This window comes from Schistocerca nitens, chromosome 2 (genome assembly GCF_023898315.1).
Source record: "Schistocerca nitens isolate TAMUIC-IGC-003100 chromosome 2, iqSchNite1.1, whole genome shotgun sequence".
NCBI lineage: Eukaryota > Metazoa > Arthropoda > Insecta > Orthoptera > Acrididae > Schistocerca > Schistocerca nitens.
Window position 1 is genome coordinate 396,651,349 of NC_064615.1, and position 17,312 is coordinate 396,668,660.

The 17,312-nt window shown below is 39.3% G+C and overlaps 1 pseudogene; it reads right to left on the bottom strand.

Moving 5' to 3' along the window:
* LOC126236244 (probable multidrug resistance-associated protein lethal(2)03659) overlaps positions 1-17,312 on the bottom strand; it is a 275,573-nt pseudogene that overhangs the window by 33,715 nt on the left and 224,546 nt on the right.

Below are 17,312 nucleotides of genomic sequence, written 5' to 3' on the forward strand. Positions count from 1 at the left end.
ACTGGTAGAAGATAACCTTGAGGAACTCAGTTTGGCTTCCAGAGAACTGTAGCAACATGCAAGGTAATACTGACCCTACAATTTATCTGCTAAGTTAAAGAAAGGCAAATCTATGTCTAAAGCATTTTTACACTTAGAAATAGCTTTTGACAGTGTTAATAGAACTAAACTCCTTCAATTCTGAAAATCAGGACGGAGGGGTAAAATACTAGTAGTGTAGGTTATGTACAACATGAACAGAAATAAGATTTCATTTCTCAGAGTCTTGGGACATGAAAGGTAAGCACTGATTGAGAATGTAGTAAGGCAAAGATCCCCAATGTTAGTTAATTTGTACACAGAGAAAGCAGTAAAGGAAACCAAGTAGAAACATGGAAACACTGATGTCTGCAGTGACATACTTGGAAGAGCAGTTGAACAGAATGGGTAGTGTCCTGAAAGGAGGTTACAAAATGAACATCAACAAAAGTAAAACAAGTGTAATGGAACGTAATTTAATTAAATCAGGTGACGCTGAGAAAATGAGATAGATATGGAAGGCTCTGAGCCGACTGCGGAGTGGAGTGACACAATGCAAACAAAACTTGAAACAATGGGGATACATTTCTGGAGATGCAGCCTGCGAATGCAGAGAGAGTCTCAAGATGATGCACACATCTTGGCCTGCACAAAGTTGCCTGAATACTGCAGAAATTGATGAGCTGGTCACAGCAAATGTTCCAGCAATCAAGACTGCCAATTTCTGGACCTCAAAATCTATTTCACTTGTATAAAATCGTGTGTGTGTGTGTGTGTGTGTGTGTGTGTGTGTGTGTGTGTGTGTGTGTGTGTGTGTGTAAAGGATGGCCAAACAGGATATAAAATCCAGAGTGGCCATGGCAAGGGAAGTGCTTGTGAAGAGAAATATAAAATAATAATAATAATGAATATCAAACATAAAATTATGCGACAGAAAGTCTTATGGAAATATTTGCCTGGAGTGCAGCCATCTATGAAAATGAAATGTGGGTTACAAGCAGTCTGAACAAGAAGAGAATAGTTGCTTTTGAAATGTTCTGCCACAGATGAATGCTGAAGGTTAGATAAGTAGATTGGGTAACAAATGAGGTACTGAATGAAACTGGGGACGAAAGAAATACATGCCACAACTTGATTAAATGAAGGGATTCATTGATATGACACGTATTGAGGTGTCAAGGAATCTCCAGTTTCATGAAAGGTGTTGTGGGGGGATTTTTAGATGAAGCTCAAGGGATTAATACAGTAAGCAGGTGAAAATGGATTTAGGTTGCAGGAGTTACGCAGAGATGAAGACACTTGCACAGGATAGACTAGCAATGAGAGCTGCTTCAAACCAGACTTCAACCTAAGACCATAACAAAAACAAGTTTGTTGTATCTTCTACTTGTTTAATGCAGACTGAGTACAGTTCTCTGAGCCATCATACAAAAACATAAAATACTGCACCTGTAGTGTATCAATCATTGCTTGTGGCAGCATTTCATCAATACAGCCCATGTCCTTTGAAAATCTGTTCAATATTCGACCTGCAATATAAGAACATCTAGAAAATTTTGTGGAATCTCGTAATTTTATAATCATAAAGCAATGAAACAATGTCTTACCAGATGTATTTGTGTTGAAGAAGTACATTCTTGCTCTGGTAATGCATTCGAACATACGGTCATGCAAATTCATAGATGCTCGCATGCATACCATAAAGAATAGAAATGAACGTGTCAAGGATACAATTATGACTGCAACAGATACAGCGGTAAAAACATAGATGCACATCTCCCTGCTCATAAGGGTACTGTCAGCAGGTATTTCCATGCTATCTTCACTGACAGAAGAATTAGTAATGTTGTTCTGCATACGAAGCTCCTCGACATTTGTCCTGCAAAAACAGAAAAGTTACCAATAATATTAAAAAAAACTTCATATATCTAATTCTGCTGCTGCTTACTTGTTAAAGCTTTTATATGATTAAATGCATTTCAGAACACTGATGGAAACTGATTTTGTGGTAATAAATGGCTATTTATGTCAAGTCTGATCCAGTAACTAATGAGAACCTACTACATTTATAAAAGGTAAGAAAGAAAAAGGCAAAAGTTTTCTTATGTATAAAATAAGTGGACGAGGAGGAGGAGGAGGAGGAGGAGGTGGTGGTGGTGAGTTTTTAACCAGAATGTATAAGTTTTCTTATGTATAAAGTAAGAGGAGGAGGAGGAGGAGGAGGAGGAGGAGGAGGAGGAGGAAGTTAGTTTTTAACCAGGATATATAAACAGACAAGGAAAAAAGAAATAGCCAAGCGTTCCCAGTTAAAAATACACTTTTTTCCAGGTGACAAGACACTTTTCACATGTTAAGTGACAGTATACTTTCCCTCATGGCCGTAAAACCAGTCCTCTGAATGGTAATGGTTTTATACACCGGCACAGAGCTTCAAGACACTTAAAAAAAAAATAATAATAATAATAAAAAATAAAAACCAATGTTTTTTGGAAAGATCTTTGATGCATAACAGCACGCACACTGCATATTTTCTTATTATAAAAGTATAAATATGTATTCCACCAAATATAGAACATTAGTTTCTGAAGCACTGAAATCGATACTGCGATGCACTTTTGTCAGCCGATCATAGCTCATGTCACACGATCTCGCCAGCCAACGTCAGCAGATATTCAGAGCACAGGACACGTGATGTATTCCGCCAATAGCAACATCACTGTTAAGTAGTTCAATATACAAACAGGAAAATTTAATGGTTTAAATTAATATACATATAGTATGGCGACAAGCAAAGATAAGTTTTCCCATGTAACATTTGCCCTTTTTGGGATACGTTACCCTTCAACATATATCAAACTCAAATGTGCCAGTAAAATTTTAAATAATGTCAAACATGGCTTCTCTTCTAGGCCCAAAATTTGTCGTGTTGGTTGGTTCTCAAAGCGTTAAGTTGTGAATGAGAGTCAGATGTTCTGTGATTTCAGAAATTCATCATCATATATTCACAAATGTAACATAATTCCTCTTGCCTAAAAGGAAATTTTTCCAAGTAACCCTTCTCAAACCACCATTTGCAGTATTTTCCAGTGATCCATTAGAAACAGGTTCATTTGTGCAGTTTGCAAAAAGCATACAAAACAAGCTTTACTGCATATGTGCAGTTTCGATGACAAAGGGAGCCCTTGCTCCGCTCAAATGTCTTTCCTCTCATTTCTGTTTGTAACTTCATGCACAAAGGGGCATCACGTGAACATGTGCAGCACCGCAGCATGTTGTTCAGAGAGGACATACGGAGTCACTGTACTTAGGTGAATTGTTTTATAATATCCTAAGCACTTATTTCAAAACTAGACACCACAATACATAGAACCCTAATATTCTGCTTCATTCAAATACTGTTAACCTAGCATTTCCAATCAAGATTTCATCCACACATCACTGCAAAAAGCTGCTAAGAAGGCATACAAATTTCCTGGGGGAAAAAAAGGAGCAGTTGCCTGTATACACCAGAATGAAGGACAATAAGTTTCTCATGACTTTTCAAATGGTACAAAAAAATTAACGAGGTTATCTGTGAAGCCAAGAAACTGTATAACTAACAGATTATTCTACTCCAGGAGCAAACACAAAGCCTTGTGGGGAATTACAATGGAAAAACACAGAATGCTGCCAATCTATGATTTGTCAAAGAGCGGTATTCTGTAAATTTAAGATGTAAACAACACAAATTAAGAATCATCATCAAGCCTAGAGGAGGTACCAGGCAAGTGCTGAAACATGACTTGTGATTGAAATACACTGGGTTTAATGGAAGGCAGATTTTTAAAATTCTACTAAAGCTGTCAATATATTTGAAACAAAACATTCTATTCAATACTATTGGCCACATATGCCAGTTTAATCATCTTCAAGTGAACTTTTACATATATTCGTATGTATTAACAGATCTTTTCTTATGTCATAAAAGAAACAGGACATCAGAATGCTCCAAGAGAATCAGAATTTCGTAAACTATCCTACCATGCATAACTTTGCTTTAAGTGCACATTCGTATGTCCAGATTCACATTGAAGTAGGCCCCTATCTTGTGTTAAGCTTTTCGAGACGTCAATTTTCTTCAAGCACCAATACTGTATTATCTCATGTTTGGTTCTTTATTGTGTCATTATGTCATACAGGCCAGAAGATGAAAATGTGCACTTTAAATTCAATGAATAGTTGAAACTAGCCAATAATGCAGAATGAAACACTTCATTCCAAATAAATTGGTAGCCTCTGCAGAAAAATTAAAAGCCAAATTTCTTTAGCAAACCAACAAAAATAACTTCATTGTTCTGAAAGACGGTTAATGCTTCATTGCCAGTAATGTGGAAATAAAATCATAAAACTGAAACTAACAACACATTTTAGTCTTCGCCCTTTTTCTGCTTTTTAGGTGCTGAAACAGGCAACTTCCAAAGACAAGTATCATCATTATTGGTCAATCATAAAAGATAAAGATCTGTTTTTCTTAACTTGTCTTTAGATATCTGGTACTACATAACCTGGTGTAGCTCTTATGCATTATGTAGCATATATCAGGAGAGAGCACAGATGGAAAACATTTTTGCTTACTTTAGCAGAGGAAATTTAAATGGCTGAACTGACTTTCATGGAACATAGCTAAGAACCACCCTGACTAAACAAGCTCTCAAATAAACAAAACTGCCTTAAAATTGGACCTACTGTTTGTGAATGGGCCATGGTGGCTTTAATTTTGGCATAATGGCACTCCCCTGGCGCCACTAACTACACGGTTTGCCAATATCGATCTGATTGTGTGTCTGGAGCTACGGTCTGTTGAGTGAGAGTGAGTGTGAGTGTGTGTGTGTGTGTGTGTGTGTGTGTGTGTGTGTGTGTGTGTGTTTGTTTGTTGGGTTGGTGGATCCTGATATGGACATTTCAGTGGAGGTCACCAGTCCAGTACAGGTCTCAAGAAGCCACAAGTGATTAAATCAGTCAGAAGCAAGCCTCGCCAGCTTACTTCAGGATTGACAGTAACAAGTTGTGGGACGTCACATGCAATCTGGTTGGCAAGTTCCCAGCCTACACTGCAAGCTTAAATTTTACAGCACCTCTAAGACTGCCTGTACAGATTGGAGGCAATAAAACCACAGCTTGGAATCCTGGAAGTCATGGCTCCTACTACCCTGAGTGCAGTTAAGTGCTTTTTTTTTTTTTTTTTTTTTTTTTTTTTTTTTTTGTACTTGTTACTGTAAGGCCACAGACAGTACAGAACTAAGATTAACAGCATGGAACATACCAAGGAATAAACAACATGTAGAAATCAGCAGCACATATAGAAAACACAGTACATCTGGTAGCTGATGTGAAAGCTTGACATCTGCAATCATTTGATACTATTCACGTGTGACACTACCATGCCAGAAACACAAACATCACTTGTTGACACAAATCTTGATTGATGACTGCAATGTGCATAGTAGACACTATGTATTCAACCTGTGTTAGTTGTAAGTACAATTACTGACGCCTGCGATGCCTGAAAAAAGAAGTATCTGGAGGCATTTACCAAGTAGTGAATTTCAGATAGTTGCTGCTGTTGATGATGATGATGATGATGATGATGATGAAGTACATTTCCTTCTTTATGTACATTGTTTACATTTATTGTACTAATTCTGAGGAATGAATTATTACTTGGAGGAAAAGAATGTACTGTTAGCAAAAAAATTTTATCAGCAAATAAATATACTCTGCATCAGTAGTTAGCACACCCAATTTTAACAGGTTTCTACAATATACTCTGAACTTCATATAACAGCCTCTTCAACTCTAAAACATTTGGCCTGGTTTGAGGACTACCCGCCACCCCCCCACCCCCCACCCCAAAAAAAATGATCTAACATAATAGAGCAAAGCAGCATATCCTACTTATTCTTATTCTGTAGAACTCTCAATGCCAATGTTATTTTCACTCTCCTTTTCTGATCTCTTTGGATTCATGGTGCATATACAATAGTTACACAAAATAACTAATATATTATATGAGCTGTACCTTCTGATCATTATTTGTAGTACAGTTAACCAACTGTTGATGTAACAGTATGTTTTGTTTATATGGAAACATTTTATTTAAATAAATATTAAAAATTTATAATACCTGTAACTCATGAGCATGTCTAAATTCAACCTCTCTAAAAATTGTTTTGAGAGTGACAAAGTCTCTGTTTCCTTTGCCAAACAAATGTTTTACTTTGACCAAAAACTTATTTCTAAAGTTTTTCATATTTATACTTTTGTATTGTAAAATATTACTATCTTATGATTTAATTCTTTCCAAAATCTGGTGCTGTTATTTTGTAGCCCCGTTTCTCTTTTTTCTGTTTGAAACATTTACACTTTTACTTAGCCAATGGGTTAGTTTGTTAATCACTCAAATTGTTGTTGATGTGGTCTTCAGTCCTGAGACTGGTTTGATGCAGCTCTCCATGCTACTCTATCCTGTGCAAGCTTCTTCATCTCCCAGTACCTACTGCAACCTACATCCTTCTGAATCTGCTTAGTGTATTGATCTCTTGGTCTCCCTCTACGATTTTTACCCTCCACGCTGCCCTCCAATGCTAAATTTGTGATCCCTTGATGCCTCAGAACATGTTCTACCAACCGGTCCCTTCTTCTAGTGAAGTTGTGCCACAAACTTCTCTTCTCCCCAATCCTGTTCAATACCTCCTCATTAGTTACGTGATCTACCCACCTTATCTTCAGCATTCCTCTGTAGCACCACATTTCGAAAGCTTCTACTCTCTTCTTGTCCAAATTATTTATCGTCCACGTTTCACTTCCATACATGGCTACACTCCATACAAATACTTTCAGAAACGACTTCCTGACACTTAAATCTATACTCGATGTTAACAAATTTCTCTTCTTCAGGAAAGATTTCCTTGCCATTGCCGGTCTACATTTTATATCCTCTCTACTTCGACCATCATCAGTTATTTTACTCCCTAAATAGCAAAACTCCTTTACTACTTTAAGTGTCTCATTTCCTAATCTAATCCCCTCAGCATCACCCGATTTAATTGGACTACATTCCATTATCCTCTTTTTGCTTTTGTTGATGTTCATCTTATATCCTCCTTTCAAGACACTGTCCATTCCGTTCAACTGCTCTTCCACGTCCTTTGCTGTCTCTGACAGAATTACAATGTCATCGGCGAACCTCAAAAGTTTTTACTTCTTCTCCATGAATTTTAATACCTACTCCGAATTTTTCTTTTGTTTCCTTTACTGCTTCCTCAATATACAGATTGAATAACATTGGGGATAGGCTACAACCCTGTCTCACTCCGTTCCCAACCATTGCTTCCCTTTCATGTCCCTCGACTCTTATAACTGCAATCTGGTTTCTGTACAAATTGTAAACAGTCTTTCGCTCCCTGTATTTTACTCCTGCCACCTTTAGAATTTGAAAGAGAGTATTCCAGTCAACATTGTCAAAAGCTTTCTCTAAGTCTACAAATGCTAGAAACGTAGGTTTGCCTTTTCTTAATCTTTCTTCTAAGATAAGTCGTAAGGTTAGTATTGCCTCACGTGTTCCAACATTTCTACGGAATCCAAACTGATCTTCCCCGAGGTCCGCTTCTACCAGTTTTTCCCTTCGTCTGTAAAGAATTCGCGTTAGTATTTTGCAGCTGTGACTTATTAAACTGATAGTTCGGTAATTTTCACATCTGTCAACACCTGCTTTCTTTGGGATTGGAATTATTATATTCTTCTTGAAGTCTGTGGGTAATTCGCCTGTCTCATACATCTTGCTCACCAGATGGTAGAGTTTTGTCAGGACTGGCTCTCCCAAGGCCATCAGTAGTTCTAATGGAATGTTGTCTACTCCCGGGGCCTTGTTTCGACTCTTTCAGTGCTCTGTCAAACTCTTCACGCAGTATCTTATCTCCCATTTCATCTTCATCCTCTTCCATTTCCATAATATTGTCCTCAAGTACATCGCCATTGTATAAACCCTCTATATACTCCTTCCACCTTTCTGCCTTCCCTTCTTTGCTTAGAACTGGGTTGCCATCTGAGCTCTTGATATTCATGCAAGTGTTTCTCTTCTCTCCAAAGGTCTCTCTAATTTTCCTGTAGGCAGTATCTATCTTACTCCTAGTGAGGTAAGCCTCTACATCCTTACATTTGTCCTCTAGCCATCCCTGCTTAGCCATTTTGCACTTCCTGTCGATCTCATTTTTGAGACGTTTGTATTCCTTTTTGCCTGCTTCATTTGCTGCATTTTTATATTTTCTCCTTTCATCAATTAAATTCAATATTTCTTCCGTTACCCAAGGATTTCTATTAGCCCTCGTCTTTTTACCTACTTGATCCTCTGCTGCCTTCACTACTTCATCCCTCAGAGCTACCCATTCTTCTTCTACTGTATTTCTTTCCCCCATTCCTGTCAATTGTTCCCTTATGCTCTCCCTGAAACTCTCTACAACCTCTGGTTCTTTCTGTTTGTCCAGGTCCCATCTCCTTAAATTCCCACCTTTTTGCAGTTTCAATCTGCAGTTCATAACCAATAGATTGTGGTCAGAATCCACATCTGCCCCTGGAAATGTCTTACAATTTAAAACCTGGTTCCTAAATCTCTGTCTTACCATTATATAATCTATCTGATACCTTTTAGTATCTCCAGGATTCTTCCAGGTATACAACCTTCTTTTATGATTCTTGAACCAAGTGTTAGCTATGATTAAGTTATGCTCTGTGCAAAATTCTACAAGGCGGCTTCCTCTTTCATTTCTTCCCCCCAATCCATATTCACGTACTATGTTTCCTTCTCTCCCTTTTCCTACTGACTAATTCCAGTCTCCCATGACTATTAAATTTTCGTCTCCCTTCACTACCTGAATAATTTCTTTTATCTCGTCATACATTTCATCAATTTCTTCATCATCTGCAGAGCTAGTTGGCATATAAACTTGTACTACTGTAGTAGGCATGGGCTTTGTGTCTATCTTGGCCACAATAATGCGTTCACTATGCTGTTTGTTGTAGCTAACCCGCACTCCTACTTTTTTATTCATTATTAAACCTACTCCTGCATTACCCCTATTTGATTTTGTATTTATAACCCTGTAATCACCTGACCAAAAGTCTTGTTCCTCCTGCCACCAAACTTCACTAATTCCAACTATATCTAACTTTAACCTATCCATTTCCCTTTTTAAATTTTCTAACCTACCTGCCCGATTAAGGGATCTGACATTCCACACTCCGATCCGTAGAATGCCAGTTTTCTTTCTCCTGATAACGACGTCCTCTTGAGTAGTCCCCGCCCGGAGATCCGAATGGGGGACTATTTTACCTCTGGAATATTTTACCCAAGAGGACGCCATCATCATTTAATCATACAGTAAAGCTGCATGCCCTCGGGAAAAATTACGGCCGTAGTTTCCCCTTGCTTTCAGCCGTTCGCAGTACCAGCACAGCAAGGCCGTTTTGGTTAATGTTACAAGGCCAGATCAGTCAATCATCCAGACTGTTGCCCCTGCAACTACTGAAAAGGCTGCTGCCCCTCATCAGGAACCACATGTTTGTCTGGCCTCTCAACAGATACCCCTCCGTTGTGGTTGCACCTACGGTACGGCCATCTGTATCGCTGAGGCACGCAAGCCTCCCCACCAACGGCAAGGTCCATGGTTCATGGGGGAAGATCACTCAAATTATGAAATGTAATTTTCTGGATTAGTCTTAGTGAACTATGGGAAACCGCCAAGCATATTGAAACTTCCCTCTAATGAAATTATTTTTTGCCATTTTTTAAGCATACAATTTTTGGTTTAACAAAATTTATGTCACTGTATTTTGTCTTTGTATTTTGCACCTTTGTACCTTTTATGTCAATATCTAAAATGTAAAAGTGTCATATTTCAGCATTTTGTAATTTCCATAATAAGTATTTCAATGGATAGGCACCACACACAAAACCTCAGTCAGTTCACACAAAGTTGTCAACATGTAAATAACTAGGAGTAAATATGTTTAGTTCTATTCAACACAGTGCTGTTTAATTATGATGGCATGTGTTAATGTTCACTAGGATAATAAAAGCCTATCTATCTTATCTATTGGAGTAGTTCATGACAAACAAGATGATCCTCTGAAGTGTTTATGAACCATTATTATGAAGGAAGTGAAAGTTACTCTCATATGGGTTGCGTGCAATTGCTTTACACAGTTCCTCCTCATAATCAAGAAGGGAGAGAAAAAAATCAAAGAGAGAGAGAGAGAGCAGGTCGGTAAGTTACAACCATATGATGAGATTAAAAATTATTCTATTTTGTCAGTAATTTTATGAAAATTATGTTTGACATAATTTATCACTAAAAACAACAGTTCTGTTTGTCAGTAGAACCAGGAGGAGGCCACTGTAACTGTGGCCGAAATGCTTGTTTCCCCAGCACAGTTTTTTTACATTATGACATGGTAAAATACCCAGAACACTTATGTCAACAGACTCTGGCCACAGAAGCCTGCTAAACTGTAAATTTATTTAGAAGCTTCAGAAGTTTTGCAGTATACTACTCCAAATGTATTAGCATACGTTATTGAATGAAGTTGATTTTGACAGGCTCTAAATTGTGTAAGTACTCCTTTTATGCAAATTATGACAGGAAACCACTTCCAAGTTTTGAACTGCATATAGTGAATCCATTGAAAGCACAATGCAATTAATTTGCAATAAACCCATTTAATGATCCCCATGAAAATTTCATTAGTAACCCTTTTTAAATCGCATTTTACATTTTGTTTATCGTAATATTTGCACCATCTGGAAAATTCTGGTACTTTTCTAAAAAGTATGAAAAGGCTCATTAAAAACAAAATATGTTATACAATCATTATTCTGTTCCAGCAAATTTACAGGCAGCCTTTTTCTAACAACAAGTCTCCAATAATATTCACTCAGCCCTGTTGTTAAAACAAGTCTGCTAGACCTATATCAGGAAGTTGCTCCATTGTTCACATACCAAATGGTAGTGATGCTTCTTAGCAATTTTCTGCAAATTGTATCATCAGGAAATTAAAGACAACTTTTAAGACTTACTACAAAAGTTGCATATGAGGCTTGTTCAAAAGACTTTTCACCAATCTGGCGTCCTAGGCAATTAAAATAAATTGTCCTGAAGAACCAAGTACTACACATCCACAGTGCAAACTTGAGCAGAAGGCTCTATAACACAATAACTGCAATGAAACGTCTGCTATAATTAGTTATCTCAATTCTGTGGAAGTTCTATCAGGAATAAAACACGTAACTGCCTCTTAATAAAAGAAAGTTACAATGTAGGAAAGAACTGACAGGTTAAGAAGCAAATTTCTTGTTATTTTTCTCTTAAAATCTATAATTTGTTGTAATATGTTTCCCCCACAATTACTCCAAACACTACAGCCCTAAAACAATTTATCACAGTAGACATCTTTGCTCAGTTTCATATTCACTCCTGTATCAAATTCCTTCTTATCTTTCTGCTTCACCCAAGCTCATGGTGGATGCATCAAGTAAATTTACACATGATCAATTTCCTTCTTGTGAATCCACAAATGAGAAAACCAACTGCTCACTTGTACTGTTGTGGCTGAGGGGGAAAAACAATACATAAAGCTTAGTGTACAGTGTTGATTAAATTGTGAAAGCTACACATTCACCAAAGACTTCAGAGAAGATAACAAAGAAACAATCTCTCCCTACAGATCACACACTCAATGAATTGGTGCATATGGCAACATTTAGCCAAAATAATTCAATAATACAGTTTCTGTAACTTCATAAATGATTTTTCCTTCCTTTTACACAACACAAAATTAAATAATGACAATATTATGAAAAGGATAGATTGCTACTCACCTTGTAGAGGATATGTTGATTCATGGGCAGGCACACTAAAAAGACTGCCAAACATGTGGCTTTCAAACAAAATGCCTTGTTCTAAACTTGTGATGGGTGGTCAAACTGTGAGCATCTGCAGTTGATGTGGGTAAGAAGGAGGCTTCCCACCCCCACCTCCTTCCTTACCCCTCACTACCCAGATTGCTTCTCCCATCATGCAGAGCTACTCACAGCCTGGCCCCTGTAACCAAAGACAGTGGTCCCTTGAGTGCGTGATGTTTTTGTCTACTTTAGAAGAAGGCATTTTTGGCCAAAAGCTCACATCTTTAGCAGTCTTTTCAGTGTGCCTGTCTGCGACTCAGCATATACTCTTATGGTGAGTAGCAAACTGTCCTTTTTCATAATCTTGTCATTTTTCTTTCCATTATCATTTTGCAAATAATTTTAATAATATTTTTGTATTAAAATTTCAGTTGACTTTCATTGCTTGTACAATGTTTTTCCCATGTAAAGGCACTTACATAGCTGCTACAACAAAAGCCCTTCGTTGTGTTCATGGGTCATTTCTATTACATTACATATTTCAAATGAAACCAGGAAACAACAGATACTTCTCGTTTACATCCTCCAATATACATAAAGTAGCACAGTAAATGGAAAATAGCATGTGAAATATTTACCAGTATGTAAGCCAATAATCTGCACCACTGGCTGCAAATTGTGCCAAGAAGAACATGAAAAACATTGTGAAGATGACACAGCAGTTGCCACCAGCACTGAAATAGCCTTTGTAAACATGGCCTCCAACACGACCTGAAGTTCTCATTTCTGCCACTTCTACTGGCTCCTGTTGCTTAGTTTCATCAACTGAGTTCACACTCTGAAGGAGAAAAGAATCTTTGTTTCAGAAAATTTGGTTAACTGTGATAATCTGTACCTTTGAATATAAACGAATGACTTTCAAGATGTAAAAACAAATTTGAATGAAACAGTGAACCTTTTTACTTCAAAAATCACCTACTCTCTGATAAAAGATATTTTCAGTAACTTAACTGGTTTGACTAAGACATCTGTCTTGAGCCTTTGTAAAGTTCAGAGTACCTTCGGACAAGTTTTTAGACAACTGATATTAATTTTAAAATCTAGATTCAACAACAACCCATACAAACCCCAAGAGATAGACGAGCAATACTCTTGAGAGATGAAATGTCATCAGATAACTGGTCTTCTTCAGGTTCATTCTCTGTTTCTTTCAGCAGAGAAGCAAAATCCAGGCCACTGGCTTGAAGTTCACTGTATGTACCCATTGCCTCTATTTGACCCTGTAATTCAAATGAAAGTCATTATATACAGTGTACGATTGGGGAAAATGGAGGGAGGGGTGGGGGGGGGGGGGGGAGTACAAGAGGAAACAGGTACACACTTATTTACGTCATGAAGTATACACAATGAAATTGCAAGCAGTAAACATAACATCTGGCATAACTATTTTTGTAACTCAACTGTTTGGTTAGAAGTTCACTAGAAACTGTCATCATATAGCAAGTATAATGATTAAATTTATCTCTGCTGACAGCACATTACACCATGTCATTCCTAACAGCATGCACCACGAAGGTCTAGTCAGAAAATTTAGTTGAAACTAATTTACAATCAAATTTAAGGTTTTTACTTGTAAGAGGAGGAGTACACTAAAACATACAAGTAAGAAGTTTTACTACTTTGTAGAACAGGAGAGGCGAATTCATTAGGCACAAAGAAAGTTAAATGCTGAAGGCCAGTTCACATGATTTTAATGACTTTGTAAGTCTTTAAAGATGAAATGCAGCCAGGTGAATTATGTAATGCCCAGCTGGATATGACCGATGGATATTAACAGTAGACTGCCAGGAATAGATAATACTAACGGACAAAAATGGCACGGATGACAGGCAACAAGTCATAAACCAAGGATGGAGACTGAAAACATCCCAGAAGAGGAAGAACCAAAACGGAGAGAAGAGACACATTACTAATAATGAGAACAGAGATGAAAAGGGAAATGTTCTAAAAGAGAGGATGGATAAGAATAAGGAGAGAATCAAAAGTTCAACAAAATGAGCCTACAATCTAAGAGCTTGTGTGTGTGTGTGTGTGTGTGTGTGTGTGTGTGTGTGTGTGTGTGAGAGATGTATATATATATATATATATATATATATATATATATATATATATATAAAAAGAAAGATGATGAGACTTACCAAACAAAAACGCTGGCAGGTCGATAGACACACAAACAAACACAAATATACACACAAAATTCAAGCTTTCGCAACAAACTGTTGCCTCATCAGGAAAGAGGGAAGGAGAGGGAAAGACGAAAGGATGGTAAGTCTCATCATCTTTCTTTTTAGATATATTTTTTCCACGTGGAATGTTTCCATCTGTTATATATAAAAAGAAAGAAAGTGATGAGACTTACCAAACAAAAGCGCTGGCAGGTCGATAGACACACAAACAAACACAAACATACACACAAAATTCTAGCTTTTGCAACAAACGGTTGCTTCGTCAGGAAAGAGGGAAGGAGAGGGAAAGATGAAAGGAAGTGGGTTTTAAGGGAGAGGGTAAGGAGTCATTCCAATCCCGGGAGCGGAAAGACTTACCTTAGGGGGAAAAAAGGACGGGTATACACTCGCGCACACACACACATATCCATCCGCATATACACAGACACAAGCAGACATATTTCTTTCTTTCTTTTTAGATATATTTTTTCCACGTGGAATGTTTCCCTCTGTTATATATATATATATATATATATATATATATATATATATATATATATATATATAAAAAGAAGGATGATGAGACTTACCAAGCAAAAGCGCTGGCAGGTCGATAGACACACAAACAAACACAAATATACACACAAAATTCAAGCTTTCGCAACAAACTGTTGCCTCATCAGGAAAGAGGGAAGGAGAGGGAAAGACGAAAGGATGTGGGTTTTAAGGGAGAGGGTAAGGAGTCATTCCAATCCCGGGAGCGGAAAGACTTACCTTAGGGGGAAAAAAGGACAGGTATACACTCACACACACACACATATCCATCCACACATACAGACACAAGCAGACATATTTAAAGACAAAGAGTTTGGGCAGAGACGTCAGTCGAGGTGGAAGAGTAGAGGCAAAGAAGTTGTTGAGAGACAGGTGAGATATGAGTGGCGGCAACTTGAAATTAGCGGATATTGAGGCCTGGCGGATAACGAGAAGAGAGGATATACTGAAGGGCAAGTTCCCATCTCCGGAGTTCGGATAGGTTGGTGTTGGTGGGAAGTATCCAGATAACCCGGACGGTGTAACACTGTGCCAAGATGTGCTGGCTGTGCACCAAGGCATGTTTAGCCACAGGGTGATCCTCATTACCAACAAACACTGTCTGCCTGTGTCCATTCATGCGAATGGACAGTTTGTTGCTGGTCATTCCCACATAGAATGCATCACAGTGTAGGCAGGTCAGTTGGTAAATCACGTGGGTGCTTTCACACGTGGCTCTGCCTTTGATCGTGTACACCTTCCGGGTTACAGGACTGGAGTAGGTGGTGGTGGGAGGGTGCATGGGACAGGTTTTGCACCGGGGGCGGTTACAAGGATAGGAGCCAGAGGGTAGGGAAGGTGGTTTGGGGATTTCATAGGGATGAACTAACAGGTTACGAAGGTTAGGTGGACGGCGGAAAGACACTCTTGGCGGAGTGGGGAGGATTTCATGAAGGATGGATCTCATTTCAGGGCAGGATTTGAGGAAGTTGTATCCCTGCTGGAGAGCCACATTCAGAGTCTGGTCCAGTCCCGGAAAGTATCCTGTCACAAGTGGGGCACTTTTGTGGTTCTTCTGTGGGGGATTCTGGGTTTGAGGGGATGAGGAAGTGGCTCTGGTTATTTGCTTCTGTACCAGGCCGGGAGGGTAGTTGCGGGATGCGAAAGCTGTTGTCAGGTTGTTGGTGTAATGTTTCAGGGATTCCGGACTGGAGCAGATTCGTTTGCCACGAAGACCTAGGCTGTAGGGAAGGGACCGTTTGATGTGGAATGGGTGGCAGCTGTCATAATGGAGGTACTGTTGCTTGTTGGTGGGTTTGATGTGGACGGACGTGTGAAGTTGGCCATTGGACAGGTGGAGGTCAACGTCAAGGAAAGTGGCATGGGATTTGGAGTAGGACCAGGTGAATCTGATGGAACCAAAGGAGTTGAGGTTGGAGAGGAAATTCTGGAGTTCTTCTTCACTGTGAGTCCAGATCATGAAGATGTCATCAATAAATCTGTACCAAACTTTGGGTTGGCAGACCTGGGTAACCAAGAAGGCTTCCTCTAAGCGACCCATGAATAGGTTGGCGTACGAGGGGGCCATCCTGGTACCCATGGCTGTTCCCTTTAATTGTTGGTATGTCTGGCCTTCAAAAGTGAAGAAGTTGTGGGTCAGGATGAAGCTGGCTAAGGTAATGAGGAAAGAGGTTTTAGGTAGGGTGGCAGGTGATCGGCGTGAAAGGAAATGCTCCATCGCAGCGAGGCCCTGGACGTGCGGAATATTTGTGTATAAGGAAGTGGCATCAATGGTTACAAGGATGGTTTCCGGGGGTAACAGATTGGGTAAGGATTCCAGGCGTTCAAGGAAGTGGTTGGTGTCTTTGATGAAGGATGGGAGACTGCATGTAATGGGTTGAAGGTGTTGATCTACGTAGGCAGAGATACGTTCTGTGGGGGCTTGGTAACCAGCTACAATGGGGCGGCCGGGATGATTGGGTTTGTGGATTTTAGGAAGAAGGTAGAAGGTTGGGGTGCGGGGTGTCGGTGGGGTCAGGAGGTTGATGGAGTCAGGTGAAAGGTTTTGCAGGGGGCCTAAGGTTCTGAGGATTCCTTGAAGCTCCGCCTGGACATCGGGACTGGGGTTACCTTGGCAAACTTTGTATGTGGTGTTGTATGAAAGCTGACGCAGTCCCTCAGCCACATACTCCCGACGATCAAGTACCACGGTCGTGGAACCCTTGTCCGCCGGAAGAATGACGATGGATCGGTCAGCCTTCAGATCACGGATAGCCTGGGCTTCAGCAGTGGTGATGTTGGGTGTAGGATTAAGGTTTTTTAAGAAGGATTGAGATGCAAGGCTGGAAGTCAGAAATTCCTGGAAGGTTTGGAGAGGGTGATTTTGAGGAAGAGGAGGTGGGTCCCGCTGTGACGGAGGACGGAACTGTTCCAGGCAGGGTTCAATTTGGATGGTGTCTTGGGGAGTTGGATCATTAGGAGTAGGATTAGGATCATTTTTCTTCGTGGCAAAGTGATATTTCCAGCAGAGAGTACGGGTGTAGGACCTCCTGACCCCACCGACACCCCGCACCCCAACCTTCTACCTTCTTCCTAAAATC